Source organism: Pleurodeles waltl, chromosome 6 (assembly GCF_031143425.1).
Source record: "Pleurodeles waltl isolate 20211129_DDA chromosome 6, aPleWal1.hap1.20221129, whole genome shotgun sequence".
Taxonomy (NCBI): Eukaryota; Metazoa; Chordata; class Amphibia; order Caudata; family Salamandridae; genus Pleurodeles; species Pleurodeles waltl.
This window is the reverse complement of record NC_090445.1, coordinates 206577405-206592966: the sequence shown is the minus strand read 5'-3', so window position 1 is coordinate 206592966 and position 15562 is coordinate 206577405.

Below are 15562 nucleotides of genomic sequence, written 5' to 3'. Positions count from 1 at the left end.
TGTTCATGAAATGCATTTGACCAGAATTATCCATAGCTCGTAAAGCTCTGGAAGGACATTGCTTGTCATACAATACTTCCATTACCAGGGTAAAAAATAAAGAGGATATCAGGAAGCTGGGAGAGTATTTCTATTTAGTTTACTTGTCCACTTTGTGTCTTTAAGCACAATCTACAGTAAATGTTTCTGCAAAATATTTAGCAAGACTACTCACTTTAACTACAGGAACAGAGGGATTATTTTATGTGACTTAAAACTTGTTAAAACATTAAAATCATAATTTTGCAATGTTTCTAAATCTAGTTTTGAAATTGCTAAATCTGTTTGAATTCTCAAACTATTTTTTAGATGTTTTGGGGCCAGTCATTTGAGGACACTGAAATTAGTTACTTTGAGGAGAGCAATTGTGAGGAGTGTTGTTTTGAGGCAGTAGCCAATTTTGGGATAATTAAGCAATAATTTAATTACACTGTGTTAGACCTGGCATCAGTGGTGGGGTCTACCCTTTCTTTTTGGCCTCTGCTTCCCATGTTGTTGACTGTGTGCTGGACTCTGTTTTTGCTACTCTGGGCACTTTACTACTGCTGACCAGTGCTAAAGTGCAAGTGCTCCTGTGTAAATTATATGTGTAATTGCTTTTCCATGATTGGCATATTTGATTTACTAGTAAGTCCCTAGTAAAGTGCACTAGAGGTGCCCAGGGCCTGTAAATCAACTGCTACTAGTGGGCCTGTCGCACTGGTTAGTGCCACCCACATAGGTAGCTCTGTAAACATCTCTCAGACCTGCCACTGCAGTGTCTGTGTGTGCAGTTTTAAACTGCCAATTCGAACTGGCAAATGTACCCACTTGTCAGGCCAAAACCTTCCCTTTTCATACATGTAATGCACCCATTAGGTAGGCCCTAGGTAGCCCCATGGGCCGGGTGCAGTGTATGTTAAAGGTGGAATATGTCCCGATGTGTTTTACATGTCCCCACAGTGAAATACTGCCAAATTCGTTTTTCACTGTTGCAAGGCCTATCTCTCCCATAGGTTAACATGGGGGCTGCCTTTAAAAAAACTTTTAAATGCAGTTTCCCTTTCGGAGCAGATGGAAATTTGACGTTTGGTGTCTCTGAACTCACGATTTAAAAATACATCTTTTGGTAAAGTTGGCTTTTAAATTGTCAGTTTGAAAATGCCACTTTTAGAAAGTGGGCATTTGCTTGCTTAAACCATTCTGTGACTCTGCCTGTTTGTGGATTCCCTGTCTGGGTCAAACTGACAGTTAAGCTGTTTGTGAATCCCCTCTAGACATTGAGGGAGTTGGGGTGTAGCCTGCATATCCTGATGGGCATCTGAGCTAGAGTTGAGGGAGGAGTGGTCACTTACACCTGAATGGGCTGTGTCTGCCCTCACACAATGCAGCCTCCAACCCCCTGGTGTGTGTCTGGAGCCAGGCCTAGACAAGGCAGGATCCTATGAACAACAGAGACTTTCCTTTGAAGTTTTCCTACTTCAAAGGCACAAAGGGGTATAAGTAGTGGATCCAAAACCCCAGATTTTTAGATTACTTTTGGAATCAAGAGGAACCTCTGACAAGGAGAAGAGCTGAAGAGCTGGAGGAGGAGTATTGCCCCTTTGCCTGTGACTGTGCTTTGCTGGGTTGGCCTGCAGTTGCTGGTTCTGTCTGAAAGAGGACAAAGACTGACGTTGTTGTGCATTCCTGCTTGAGAAGAATCGCCAAGGGCTTGAACTGAGCTTGCCTCCTGTTTTGAAGTTTCAGGGCCATCAAAGACTTCCTCTGCCAGCACCTGGATTCTCTGCTGAGACTCCTGCCCTGCCAAGTGGTGCCCTACCCTTCCCTGGGCCCTTGAGAGGTGAAGTTGGCAGAACAAGGAATTAAATCCATGCACAGAATGCCATGCAGGGACATTTTTGACACACCAACTGCAACGTGGCTGAAAAAAGACGCGCCACGTGCTTCACTGCTCAAATCAACACTCCACCAGCATTGCGGCTGGGAGATTGATGCATCACTGCTGGAGAAACAACACAACACCTGCTTGCGGCTGCTGAAAACAACACAAACCCCACACAGTGTGTTTTTTTGACACCGTGCGACCAGATTTCTCACACATCATTGCTGGGTGTCAAAATCATCGTGAACCTGCGCAGATCCGAGGTGCCCTGTCCCGAAATCCACGCATCGCTCTCTTGCGAGCGGTGTCATGTATATGTTAAAAAGGTTCGGGCTGAGGGACAATCCCTGTAGTACTCTGCATATCAGTTTCTTGGTCTCTGATGTGAAGGGTTGCAGCCTGACCCTTTGGGTTCTTCCCGTGAGGAAGGAACTGATCATGTATGCCAGTCTTATGGCTTCTTCTAATTATGATGTTATGAGAGACAGTGTCAAAGGCTGCAGAGAGGTCAAGCAGGATGAGGGCTGCTGTTTCTCCTTGGTCAAGGATGATTCAAATGTCATTGGTGGCAACTATGAGTGCTGTTTTGGTGCTGTGGTTCTTTCTGAATCCTCATTTAGTGTTGTCTACATGATGGTGAAGTTTGAGGTGAGTTGTGAGTTGCTTGTTGATGGCCTTCTCAATCACTTTGGCTGTATAAGGAAGAAGAGAGATGGGTCGAAGGCTGCTCAGTTGGTTCAGGTCAGCCGTGCGCTTCTTGAGGAGGACGTTGATTTCTGCAAGTTTATATTTATCCAGAAAAGTGGTAGACGTGATGGAGGTGTTGATGATGTGGGTTAGGGTGGTGCTGATTGGTGATATCCCCCGGCTGTGGATGTGGTATGGGCATGGGTTTGTTGGGGCCCCTGAGTTGATGATCTGCATGACTGCCACTGTAGTGTTTCTGGTAAAGATTGTCCATTCAGGGAGGTTGCCATCTTGGTTAATAGTGTGTAGGTTAGCAATGAGTTCTCTAGGATTGGATTGGTGTGCACAGTTGTTGTAGGTGTTTGCGAGTTTGTTGTGGAAGAAGTTGGATAGGTTGTTGCAGAGTTGTTGGGAGGAAGCAATGTTGGTGACAGTGACTGAAGGCGAGGTGAAATCCTCAATGATCGAGAAGATCTCCATGGTGCTGTAGGAGCTTCTTTTGATGCAGTCCACTAGTACTTTTTTCTTGGTGTCTCTTATTTGCTGGTTACAATGTCTGAGTGCAATCTTGTAGGTAGTTCTGTCAGTGGTTTCATGACTGGCTTTCCATTTCCTTTTGAGTTTTTTACAGTGTTGTTTGCTGTCCTGGAGGTCTTCTGTGTACCAGCAGGTCTGCTTGCATGATCTACTATGCTTGTTGAGTTTGATGGGTGTGAGCGAGTCAGCGCAGTTCTGGATCTAGTTGTTGAAGTTGTTGATTTCCTTGTTGAGGTGGTCTGTGGGGCTAGGTTGATTCATGCGTACGGTGCTGAGCCACTCTGCTTCTGTGATTTTGCCCCAGCTGTGGCTTCGATTGCTGAACCTGGTAGGGATGTTGACTTGAGGTGTGTTGATTTGGAAGTGGATTATGGAGTAGTCGGTTTACATAAAGAGTGTGGTGGAGTTGTATTTGATGCTGACACTTGTGGTGAAGGTGGGATCTAGTGTGTGTGGGTTTTTAGACAACCTTGGTGAGTCCTATGTTGTATAAGCTTTCAAGGAGTTCTGTGGAGCAGGGCTCATTTTGGTCTTCCAGGTGAAAGTTGAGGTCACTGAGAAGAATGTAGGCTCCAGAAGCGATGAAGTGTGGAGGGATGAAGTTGGTGAAGGTGGCTCGTGGTCCATATGGTCCATAGGCGAGGGTTCCTTTCAGGGTGAAGTTTTCTGAGATTAGCAGTTTAAAGTGCAGCAGTTCCATGAATGGGGTGGCGTTCTCTGTGGGTGTTGTGCCCTTGATAGATTCATTGTAGATGATAGTGAGTCCTCCTACTGGATTATGAAGGTTGTCCTGTTGAGCGATCTTGTAGACCACTGGGATTGCTCTGGCTATGTCGGGAGCCGGTGAGGGGTTGAGCTAGGTCTACGGGATGAAGGGGATGTCAGGGGCTACTCAGCATGTTCCATATTTTGGTGTGTGATTGCTGAGTGATCGTGTGTTGAGACGCATCCATGAGAGTGGGTGCTGACTTATGGGCAGGGTGGTAGTGTAGACACTGTTTTTGCTTGTGTGGTGTGTGTGTTGGGTGGGGGTGTTGAGGGCATTGTTAGTATTTGTGTGGAGGGGTGTGGCTGCCTGAGAACTGTCAGTGGATGTAGTTGAAAGCTCATATCTTTGTGTGGAGAGCAGCAGTTGGGGGAACGACCTAAGGAATGCTGCAGAGTATTGCTGGGCAGAATCGGAACAGGGTTGCTGGCTCTTGGTGTGGTCAAGGCATGTACCGGCACAGGCAGGCATGCCAGCTTTGCACCTGCTTCACGCATCCAATGTGTCTCCATGTTGCAGCTGCAATTAAGTAGGACCCGGGAAGGGGAGTGCAGGATGCCATAATGTCATTTCCTGTGCTGATGGGTGATGGGAAATGAAATACTCCTGCTGGACTTCTTTAATAGATGGTTTTGGCAGGAAAACCAGTAATGACACTTCCTGTCCAGATGTATGAAGGGAAATTGTGATGTGAACTTCCTGCTCACCGCACCAAACTCACATATGTGCCACCTGGTTTACCTAAGAAGAGTGAGGACCCAACCTTTGCCTACCCAATTCATCTCAAGAGGAAAGACTTGATGAACAAACTTGAACTGAGTGTGCATTTGACTGTTAGAGATCTGAAAAACTGCAACTGGGCTTAATTGCATTTTTCATGATTTCCAGACAAAGGGGACCTGCCTGAAAGAGTACCACTTAGGAGGGAGTGGTAGACAGGAATCAGACACCAAGAAACAGGATAATACCAAGGGACACCATTTTGTGCATTAAATCACTTTGTGTGGTGTTTTTAGTTAGTACTGAGTGATTAAAAGTACTTTCTTTCCCTTAAAAGTCGAGCACTAGGCTGGATATTAAAGTTATTGTGCCTGTTGTTTGATTGCTGAGTTCTTAGCTCGGGCACCTCATGCAACCCCCTGAAATACCTTGCTCTCCCCCAGCTACCCCGAGAGTCAAGTGTGGAAAGGGTTTACATGGCCCCGTTTTCAGAGTCATAGTAGGTTAAGACCAAGAACACGACCCTAGTGACGATGTAAACCACTAAGTTCGAGACAAAATAGCTTCAGTTTGCCCCATGGACCCCTGAACAGGGTCTGACAAGCCTCTTTTAACATTGCATAATGTAATTCTAAATATTTGGTAAGTTTGGTCTTTAACATGTACACTATGTTGTTGCTTGCTTTAGTTCTCTATCATACTGCAATTCCTAACATCCTTCTTGGTGGAAACTTGCATCTCTGGTAGCATGAAACACAGTTCATAGTCCTGGTCATCGGATATGTAACACTCTATGATGTTTTATGGTTATGTATATTGGTGCTTCTTGAACTTCATAATATCTCATTAGACTGAATTGTTGTTCTAGCCATGCACATTTTACCTTGTAAGTTAGCACCCAATGGATAATCTTTCACTCTTCTTTATAGTTGTCACATGAGTAGAGATGTACAGAGCATAGATTTAGTTATATAATTCCCGTAGGTTGGCGTTTTTGCTTCAGTATTTTGCACACAAACGTACACCCTGATCTGCATGATTAATCAGATTGATCTGATACATACAGTCTCCTTCTTGTGTGTTCCTTCATCTACCCCTTTTCCTGGTGGGGAGGCGATGTACACATTTTCTTATAATTGTATTGACTTAATGGTGCTTGGTCCTCCTTAATGATGGATAGCGCCTAAAATCATACAATATGTAAACATAAAATGACCTAAGATGAGGTAATCATGAATATTGTCTTGTCAATTTAGGAAGATGAGATACGATTTGGGGAATTAACCAGAGGAAGTTCTAGGATATCACCAAAAGGGGGAGTAGTATGTCTGGGAATGTCGTAAAGGTATCACAAAACACAAGAATATTTGTTTTCCCAGTTAACGTATAACTTTAGAGACAACAGCATACCCATGAGATGTACCCAATCTTGAAATGAGGGATCTAGGACCGACTCCCTCAATATATTCGCCAAATTAAAAAACATTAAGTTACTATTCCCATCGAAAGGTCAGAAAGATTGCTTTCATTATAACTAAATAGCATTTAACTCTATTTTGAGGTCTGGGAGGTCACTAACTTGATATGACCTTGCTTTGTCAATCTTCCTTTGGTTTTAGCCACGATAAAAGGGAAAGGGGAAAAATGTTTTGTACATTTATAAATGCTCTGCGTTTGGTCTTTGCAATACCAGGCAGTAGAAAATATAATAGAGCAGATGTTAAAAAAGGAAAACACGAAGCGCATTATGAAGTCTGAAATTTCAATAAAATGGGATGGCATTTGAGATGGTTTCTTTATCCTCCTAACAAGACAACTCCAGAGCAAATTGGTTGCTTAATACAGGTGAAGGGTTTTGGACAGTTAGAACATGCAATCTATATAAATGATTATCCTTTCCCTTCTGGATATCCTCTGCATTAGCAGTGATTGAGAAGCTGTAAAGTGCAATGGTGCGGAAAAGGACCCTTTCTAAAGTATAATACTAGATAACTGACATGATTTATCTGTTGGATGCCAAAGAGATAACATTTTAGAAGCCGGACAACAGGTTACTTTGCAATTCTAAATACGGGCAATTATATTGATGTACGAAATGAATGCACAATGTCAATTACACAGTGAGAAAGAGTGGGTCTGACTATACAGCTTGTTGGGTATTGTTATCTGTGATTTCATAGGTCGGTTATCAAATGTATGTTTTTACTAAAAAGTAGTTTTAGTAGGCCCTAAAAGTAAGCTGCCTGGTCCTGTCTTGGCTTGGGTAGCATAACTAACAACGGGATTCCGGAGGTTGTGGGGGTCATTTAACAGAAACAGGGACTTTTAAGAAGTCATTGTTATGTAGTGCCTTGAATTTGCAGGTGAGGAGTTTGAATTGTGCTTTTTTGTGAATGGGTAGCCAAGGGAGCTCTGCGGTGTTATGTGAGTGTGGTTTGGGCGGTTCAGAGTGTTTCTGGCAGCCGAGCTCTGAATGGCCTGCAGCCTCCTGGTGAGGTTTTTGTTGTTAGGAGCATAGAGGATGTTCCCATAGTTCAGCTTGCTTGTGACCATGGCGTGCATGATGATTTTCTGGTTGCTGTTTGGGAGCCACTTCAAAATATTCCTCTGCATCTTCAGGGCAAGGAAGCATGAGGCGGTAACGCCATTGACTTAGGCGGTTATGTTGAGTTTGCTGTTGCAGAGGTTCTTGGTGTGAGTGGTCGGGGTAGGTATCAGTTGTAACTCTGTTGGCCAAAAGGTGGAGTCCCACAGTGATGTTCTCTCTCCAAAGATCATGATTTCAGTCTTGTCCGAGTTTCAGCTTTAGACAGTTGCAGCCTCATTATGAGGCTGACGGGCCTAGGGCCATCCGCCTCACGGTTGCGGTCGGACAGCTGCACTCCAGGCTGTCCGACTGCCAAATTACGACATGTTTCCCGATGTGGTGACGGCAGTTGGGGTTGTACTCACCCAGGGCTGCACAGAACTCAGAGCCGCCTGGCTGATTACAACCCCACTTTCCTCCAGCCTTTTCATGGCTTGGACCCCACCACGAAAAGCCTGGCAGAAAGCCTAAGTGGGGGGTCAAAGGGGAGCCTCTGAACTGCCAATGGCATGGGCAGTGCAGGGGCCCACTGCCTGACGTTATTGAAATGCGCTCTGTCTGCACTGTAGACAGTGCGCATTCCAAGGGTGCTGGAGTGCTAGGATAATGGCCTTGGCTCCCTTAAAGGGAGCCTGGCAGGAACGCGTAATGCAATGTTCCCGCAGGTCAGCTCGGCGGGAACATAGTAATACGCTCGGGAGGACGTCACCACCATGGCAGTGACACCCTCCCCTCCCCACAGCTTTGGAAGTCCCGTGGAGGGACCACCAAAGTCATAATGAGGCCCTAGGTCTTCCTCCAGTGGGCGATTTCAGCCATTCAGGCATTGAACTTGATTTGGGTACTGGGCGTCTTGCCCATGAGGGAGAGAATGAGTTGCTTGTTGTCTGTGTAGAAGACATTGATATTGTGAAAGCGGTAGATGTTTGCTTGAGGAATCATGCATGAGTTGAAGAGGGTTGGCTCACGGTGGGTCCTTGCTGAACTCCGCTGAGAAGGTTGCATGCATCTGAGGTATAGGATGCGAGGCTGACTGGATCCTTCCAGCCAGGAAGAAGCCAATACATCGGAGTACATGTCCTTGGATTCCATTGTTTTGTAGGCGTTGGATGAGGATGGGGTAGGAGACTGTGTCAAAAATGCTGCGGGGAGGTCCAGGAGGATGAGAGCCGCCGTGTCTTCTTTATCCAGAGTCATGCGGATGTCATTTATGGCAGCGATCAGGGCAGTTTCTGTGCTGTGGTTGGTTCTGAAGCCAGACTGAGAGGTAGTGATTAGTTGGTGATCGTTGAGGTATTCAGTGAAGTGTAGGTTGATGATTTTCTCTAAAAAGATAAGCATAAAAACAATGTTTTCCAAAGCTAGCACATTTAGTAATTTTGGTACTGTACATGAGCACACAGATTGTCCTACAAATGGGCACAGAATATTGAAAACTCTCACAATCTATGGGAATGCCAAGTTCATAAGCTATAAGCTTAGTATATTCGTAGACAGGAGTAAAGAGCATTATTCTTTGATCTTCTGATGTTGAAAAATGAAAATATTTGCAATGGTGCACTATAATTACCTAACATTTTGCCAGTTTGTAATTTCATTAGGTATGCAAATCTAAAAGTATGTGAGCTTACACATAGATGTGTAACGTGTTACCTATACTTTGGCAGAGTTTCACAAGAATGCCATCTTCTGAAACAAAAGCTGCCAAAAGGAGAGATGGTTAAAAAAAATGCTGTCAAATTCAGGTTAATGTACGAACGAAATATGCGTATTTTGATCATTCATTGGCAGGCAAGTAGGTAATATATTGATCGGACAAATATGATTAGACAGTCATAGACGGGCAAGGCACCAGAGAGGTTTGGGAAAGGAAAATAACTGCACTTTAATGACAGAGGATAGGGGGAAAACTAGGAGTTGCCCACGAGGTTACAGGAGACAGTGGCTTAACGAAACTTGAGGGCCCCCCCTCTGCAAAGTACATGCAAAGTACATGGAGCCCCCCCCCCCCCAGAACTTACTCAGGCGCTGAGGGGTCCTCCTGGAGCTCAGGGGCCCCCGCAACGGGGGGCTACAGGGGCCTTCCTCACACCACTGATAGAAAACACACATGGTGAGGAGGCAGAGAAGCACACATTCTGTAACAATACTAAGCTCAAAAGACAGCAGTGTGGGTGCTGGGTCTTTCTCAGCACAGCAGAAATATTCGAGTCATACACTTGCCAGGCAAGTTTTTATTTAATTTAAAGTTGAAGCCCCTTTGTGCATAGTCCCTATTTTCTGCATCCATTCACTGCCTTCAGAGCCTTAGGGAATAGTAAGCTCAGAGCAAATCAGCTACAGAAAGATCACTGACTGAAGGGTGTTGGACTACCCATCAGATATTACAGCCAAAGAGATGTGAAGGAGTCAGAGATTGGTCATGTTTCATTAGTTGCCCGTCATCTTGTGTGGTGGCTGCCTTTGATGTGGATTTCGTAAACATACATATCAATCTCTGGGCACATTGCTGTTACAAAGAGCCTCTCTCATAAAAGCCCCAGTAAGACTACACCGTTAAAATACATGCACATGCCTAAATCATCTAAACATTTATTGAGAGCTTACAAATTGATATACAGTAACATGTGCTGTAGCTTCTCTATGGTTCATATGCAAGATTTTATACATCATTTATAGATAAACTTGATTCCTTCAAACCAACCCTGCAGGACATAATGGGGGTTATTCTAACTTTGGAGGAGTGTTAATCCGTCCCAAAAGTGACGGTAAAGTGACGGATATACCACCAGCCGTATTACGAGTTCCATAGGATATAATGGACTCGTAATACGGCTGGTGGTAAATCCGTCACTTTTCCGTCACTTTTGGGACGGATTAACACCTCCTCCAAAGTTAGAATAACCCCCAATGTGCCTACATATTACCATACATACATTTCGAAGACAGTGCAGGTGTCCCAATGTAGCTTGATGCATCACCATCATAAGATGTCATCTTAATTTAAATGTGATATAGCAACTGAGGGGCCGAATTAGAGTTTAATGGCAAGGGTACTCCGTCACAACGGCAACGGAGAACCCTTCCCATGACACGGAAAGTTGGCTCGCCTCATTCAGAGATGGACAGACCTTCATTATGTCAATGGCAGAGATTACTCCATCTCTGCCGGCCCGACAGAGTAAGGGCTGTCAGAGGTTCGGCCACGTGTCTGTCCATCTAATTTACAGTGGATAAAGTGGACAACCATACGGCCAGTATTTACTGTCCGTCACTCCCAGATGAAACCTGATGGTGACAGACCGCAAAAATGCAAAATGCCCCCCTCGCCGTATGAGAAAACTCCCTTGATGACGAGGCACTGTTTTTTTTTATTTTGCAAAACAAAATCCCACTTTGGGTTTTTGTGTAGGAAAGTAGAAAAAAAACTTTGTAAGTTTGCAATACAGCTCTGTAATGTTGAAGGAGCCGTCAAGGAAACTTACAATGCCTTGCTAGGAGCCGCCGTGACTCCATTTCCTTCCAATGCTAGAGATGTCTGCTAGGCCAGCGGGTAGCTCAGAATGTGGCAGGCGGGGACTCCGCCAGGGCGGCAGAGTACTTTACTCCATCACCCTGACGGAGTACACTACCCTCCGTCAAACTCTAAATCAGGCAGCTAATTTGATGAAGTCACCGGAACTATATATTCCACAGTAATCCATATCATTTGAAATCTGTTGTAGTTAAAGATATGTCTCACTTTGCACTACTTTAAAAACTGCAGAGTAAAATAATTTTCAGCTACAGTGTTTTTTCATGCTTGGCTATTTCTTAGTTTAGAAATAGCTAAATTAAGCACCTTCATTTTTTATTCCTTTCAGTTCCCAGTAGTTTGTATTACGTTTAAAATGATGTGTTTTGCTGACTGCAACTGGTCTGTTCAGCTGCAAGATGCCGGCTCATCTGCGCATGTTTCTCACGGCATTATGGAATTGGATTCTACCGGTTGTATTCATCCCATCCGAATGTCGTTATCAAATTAAACTGTTGTTAGTTCTATGTTTTTGTGTAAAGAAACAAAATTTGTTTTCTGGAAAAAGTGTGATTAGGACACAAATCTTGGGTTATAACCTGTGCATTTTTGGATATCAACGTTCGCTGTGCTGTTTTTGCCATGCTTGGGATATTGGTTTTAAAAATGTAATATCAGTGACTGACCAAAAAAAGAGGCTGATTACCTACACCAGTGTTTCTACCCCTAATAAAGGTAACACGATCTACGAGCAATAATCATGCATCTTTCCAGTTCAACATGACAAAACAATTATTTTAAACGTGAGTGTTGTCATTATCTGAATATCCTTCTTTTTGAAATCTCAAAGATACACTTCTGTAAAATATGTTTGGGCTGCAATGACTATCTAGGTTCATGCGTTGGGTCTGGGTTTGTCAAACTATTGAAAAGTAAAAATATGTTTTGCTTTCAGAATAATTAGCAACCATACCAATAATCTCCACTGAAGTTCGTTAATTGCAAAGGTGTCTCACACATATTCATTGTGGATGTTATAACCAGTGAGACAACAAGCTCAATCAAATGCAAAACCCACTGGTTGGATGCTATTGATAACCAGATAGAAAGAACTGGTAAATTCGAGTCTTTCTGAGAAACAATAGGCATTTGAAGGACATTTAATTGTGATAATCTGTATCATGATCTGTCATTAATGACTTTGGGATACACCACTTTTTGACCATTCCGAGAAAGGTGGTCCAGAGATGGGGCAGTTGTCAAAAGGTCATCTAATAATTTTGTTTGACCATTGATTGTTGTTTTAAAGTTCCTGGTGGTTCTGTATAGGAAAGTGACCCAACATCCAGCGGCGTAACAAAGCCCACAGCAGCCCTGCGGTGTGGGGGAGGAGGGCACTGAGCTCTAGGGGGCCCCTCAGCACAGTACACTCTGCACGGGCAGCAGTCCCCTGACTGGGTCTTGGGGGGGGGGCCCTACAAGTACTTTGCAGAGGGGGCCCGTAAGGCTTTGTTACGCCACTGTCAGCATCATCAGCTATGGGAGCTAATGGTTGAACTTATCGCCCCAATGTCGCTGCTCGTGACACCTGTGGGCTGCATTGTAAACTCGATGATTAAACCAATGTGCACTCTGATCTCTTAAACGTAGGTATGTAGTTTCCTTTTGTTAGTTTCAGTCTCTGAGGGTATGTCCCCATGCATTAACACATTACAGCCTCACGTTCTCTTAAAAAGGTACAGTAAAAAGAAGTACGTCAACCAGCATCCGTGTCAGCGACCATGTGGTGTTACTTCATCTCTTATTACTGTGGGAATCAGCAGTCACATGATATCAAATACACTACCCCAAGGATTTTTATGCACTGACATGACTGTAGGTGTCCTCTGTTTCCGTGCAAAAGAAACATGTCCGTGACTTATACTGTGTTTGGCGGCCAGAAGAACTCCCTCCATTGGAGCACTTTCTGCCAATATATGGTCCAGACATGTACGATTATGGCGCCAAGCTCTGTATGCAACCTGCATTGCAACACTGGCAACGCCTAAAACCCAATTGTCCAATGGACTCACCCCTTCCATTCTCAGTGTGCAATGGAGCTGTGGACTTCATTCGTGCAAACTTATTTGTAACTCGTCTCAAAAATCGATCAAAGTAAACAAAATGATAAAAAAAGCAACATAGAAAATACCGTTCTGAATAAAATTAACCAGAGCATCAAAGATAAAAAATATGGCTCATAGCAAACGCCAATAAATGTTTTGGAGCCGGTAAATTTGCATAATCTGAGTCGAAGAAGAGCATGCACAACGGAGGTGGGGATGTGTGCTCGAGTGTTATACAACTATTAGAGAAAGAGGTGACGGTGGAAGTGGACGCCATTTTATGGACTCTGTCTCAAGGGTTCCAGTAATCTCTGTCTGTGTAACGCTGCAAAAAAAACTGTTTTGCATTTTCTGATGTTTGTTACCAGTTGCATTTACTTGGCTCCTGCCTTTAGGAAAGAAGAAAAATGTGAAGCCTGATGGGATGCTTCCGTTCTTGATATTTAATTAGTTCAATTTTTCTTAGTCACAAGTCATGTCGGTTGCTTGTGTAGACAGCAGGGCCTTCTATCTCTTCTTAGGACACTTATTCACGTGCACGTCTGTGCGTTTACGTAACTCTGGCGTTGGTGCTCACCAAGTAGGCCTGGAGTAGGAGGGGCTTGAAGGACGGTTGCAGCGAGACGGTGTCAACAATGGGGGGCTGAAGGTAGAGAACTAAAAGATGATGAGAGGACCCTCATTACAAGTTGCATGATACTGGCGGGGTGGAAACTCAGCACACAGAATTAAGGTTACCATGCAATAAGACAAGAAGGAGGAAGAGAAAGATGGGAAAAAACCAGAGAGACAAAGAAAGATGCAGGGATGAAAAAGAACCCAAAGGAGTGAGATAAAGGGGCAGAAAGCATCTGATGGCGAATAAAAGGGGCATTCAGGACTAGGCAGCCTAGGTATTTGGCACTCCGACATTCAATGGTGTTGGACGTGGCCTTCTTGAGCAAAACTTTGCGGTCCCACAAATTAACCACTGTTTTCATGTCAGGTATATTGTCAATGGTTCTCATACACCGCCAGCTCATGTTAATGGCGCTGGCGCATTGCCATTCATGTTTCATGGGGGAGGGCCTGTTGTTCTAATTATGAGGGAACATCTGAGAGTGTGTTGTGGGACATTTTGAAACAATTGATTCAAACTTTTGTCTGGCAATTGGGTAGGGCATTTCATGATTTGAGGGCATTCCATGTTGATCTTGCATCACTGTAATGGGATTATGCATATTTGGGATGCATTTTATGAGAATCAAATATTCACATTACATGGTGATTTCTTAAGGTGTTCATACTAGTGGGTGGCGGTATGTCGTCGTGATTACACTACGACCACTTTTAGAAATAATGGTGGCTTCCCATGATAATCTGATGACTGTGTCATGTTGAGTATAAAATCACATCTCATGAAGGTATGTAGGTTATTTTCTTTTGAATCCGGAGAACAGTTATGGAGATTTTGCTGTGAATTTGTCCTACAGTTTATTGGAGCATGCCATGCTTTTATTATTATTTCATAATTGTTATGGGACACATTTTATTGCATTAGTAGATCTAGGGTATTATGTGATACCTGTATGTGGGTGTTCTGTGGTGATTTTTTTTTTTACTATGTTCAAACTTTGAGGACAATGTATAATCATTTGAGGGGTTCACTAGTTATCTGAAAGACCTGATCACCCAGTTCACAACTTCACATCCACGATGTGCCTGGTCAGATGCCTACAATATCTACACTGGAGCTAGTAGTGCTTCCATGGAGATATAATAAGCGAGCCATCAAACCTTATAATGGCTGGTTTACGTCTGCCTGCTAGTAGAGAGGTTGGCTCTTCAGCAGGCAAAGAGAAAATGGCTCGATCCACAACTCTGGAAGAAAAGGGATGTCAAAGAGCTCAACTTTGATGCTAACACAAAGGGGGTCATTCTGACCTCGGCGGTAAAAGGCGCTTACCGCCGATCAGAAGACCGCCATAACACCGCCACGGCCGCGGAAAGCCGCCACGGTCATTCTGACCCACAACGGCCAAACCTCCAAAAATCCGACCTCCACTGCAGCCCGCCACATCAGCGGGCAGCGATAAACTGGAGATGACCAAACCTCCACCGTCACGCCAACAGAAAAACGCCCATGCCATTACGACCCACGAATCAACGCGGCGGGCTTTCCAACGCGGTATTCCATTGGCGGTACACACCGCCGCGGTCAAAATACACACACAGCACCAAAACACAGCCACATTGGACAATTACAAATACACACACCTGATACACATACACAACCCACTCCCACACAATCAATCAACTATAAAACACACCCCCACATCACCCACAAACCCCTACGACCACAATTACTGAGAGAAGGAGAGAGAGACACAGCAGACAATCCATAGCAATACACACTGAGGCACACTACACCATCACACACACCACATAGTAGCACAAAGCACCACACACCAACATACTCATCATCACATACACCACCCCACACCTCACCCACACCACCCCATGGCACCCCAAAGGCACCCACGCTTTTTGGACCAAGAACTCCGGGTCATGGTGGAGGAAATCCTAAGAGTGGAACCCCAGCTCTTCGGCTCACAGGTGCAGCACACCAGTATAGCTAGGAAGGCGGAGCTATGGCAGCGGATCGTGGACAGGGTCAACGCGGTGGGACAGCATCCCAGGAATAGGGAGGACATCCGCAAACGATGGAACGACCTACGGGGGAAGGTCCGATCGATGGTCTCCA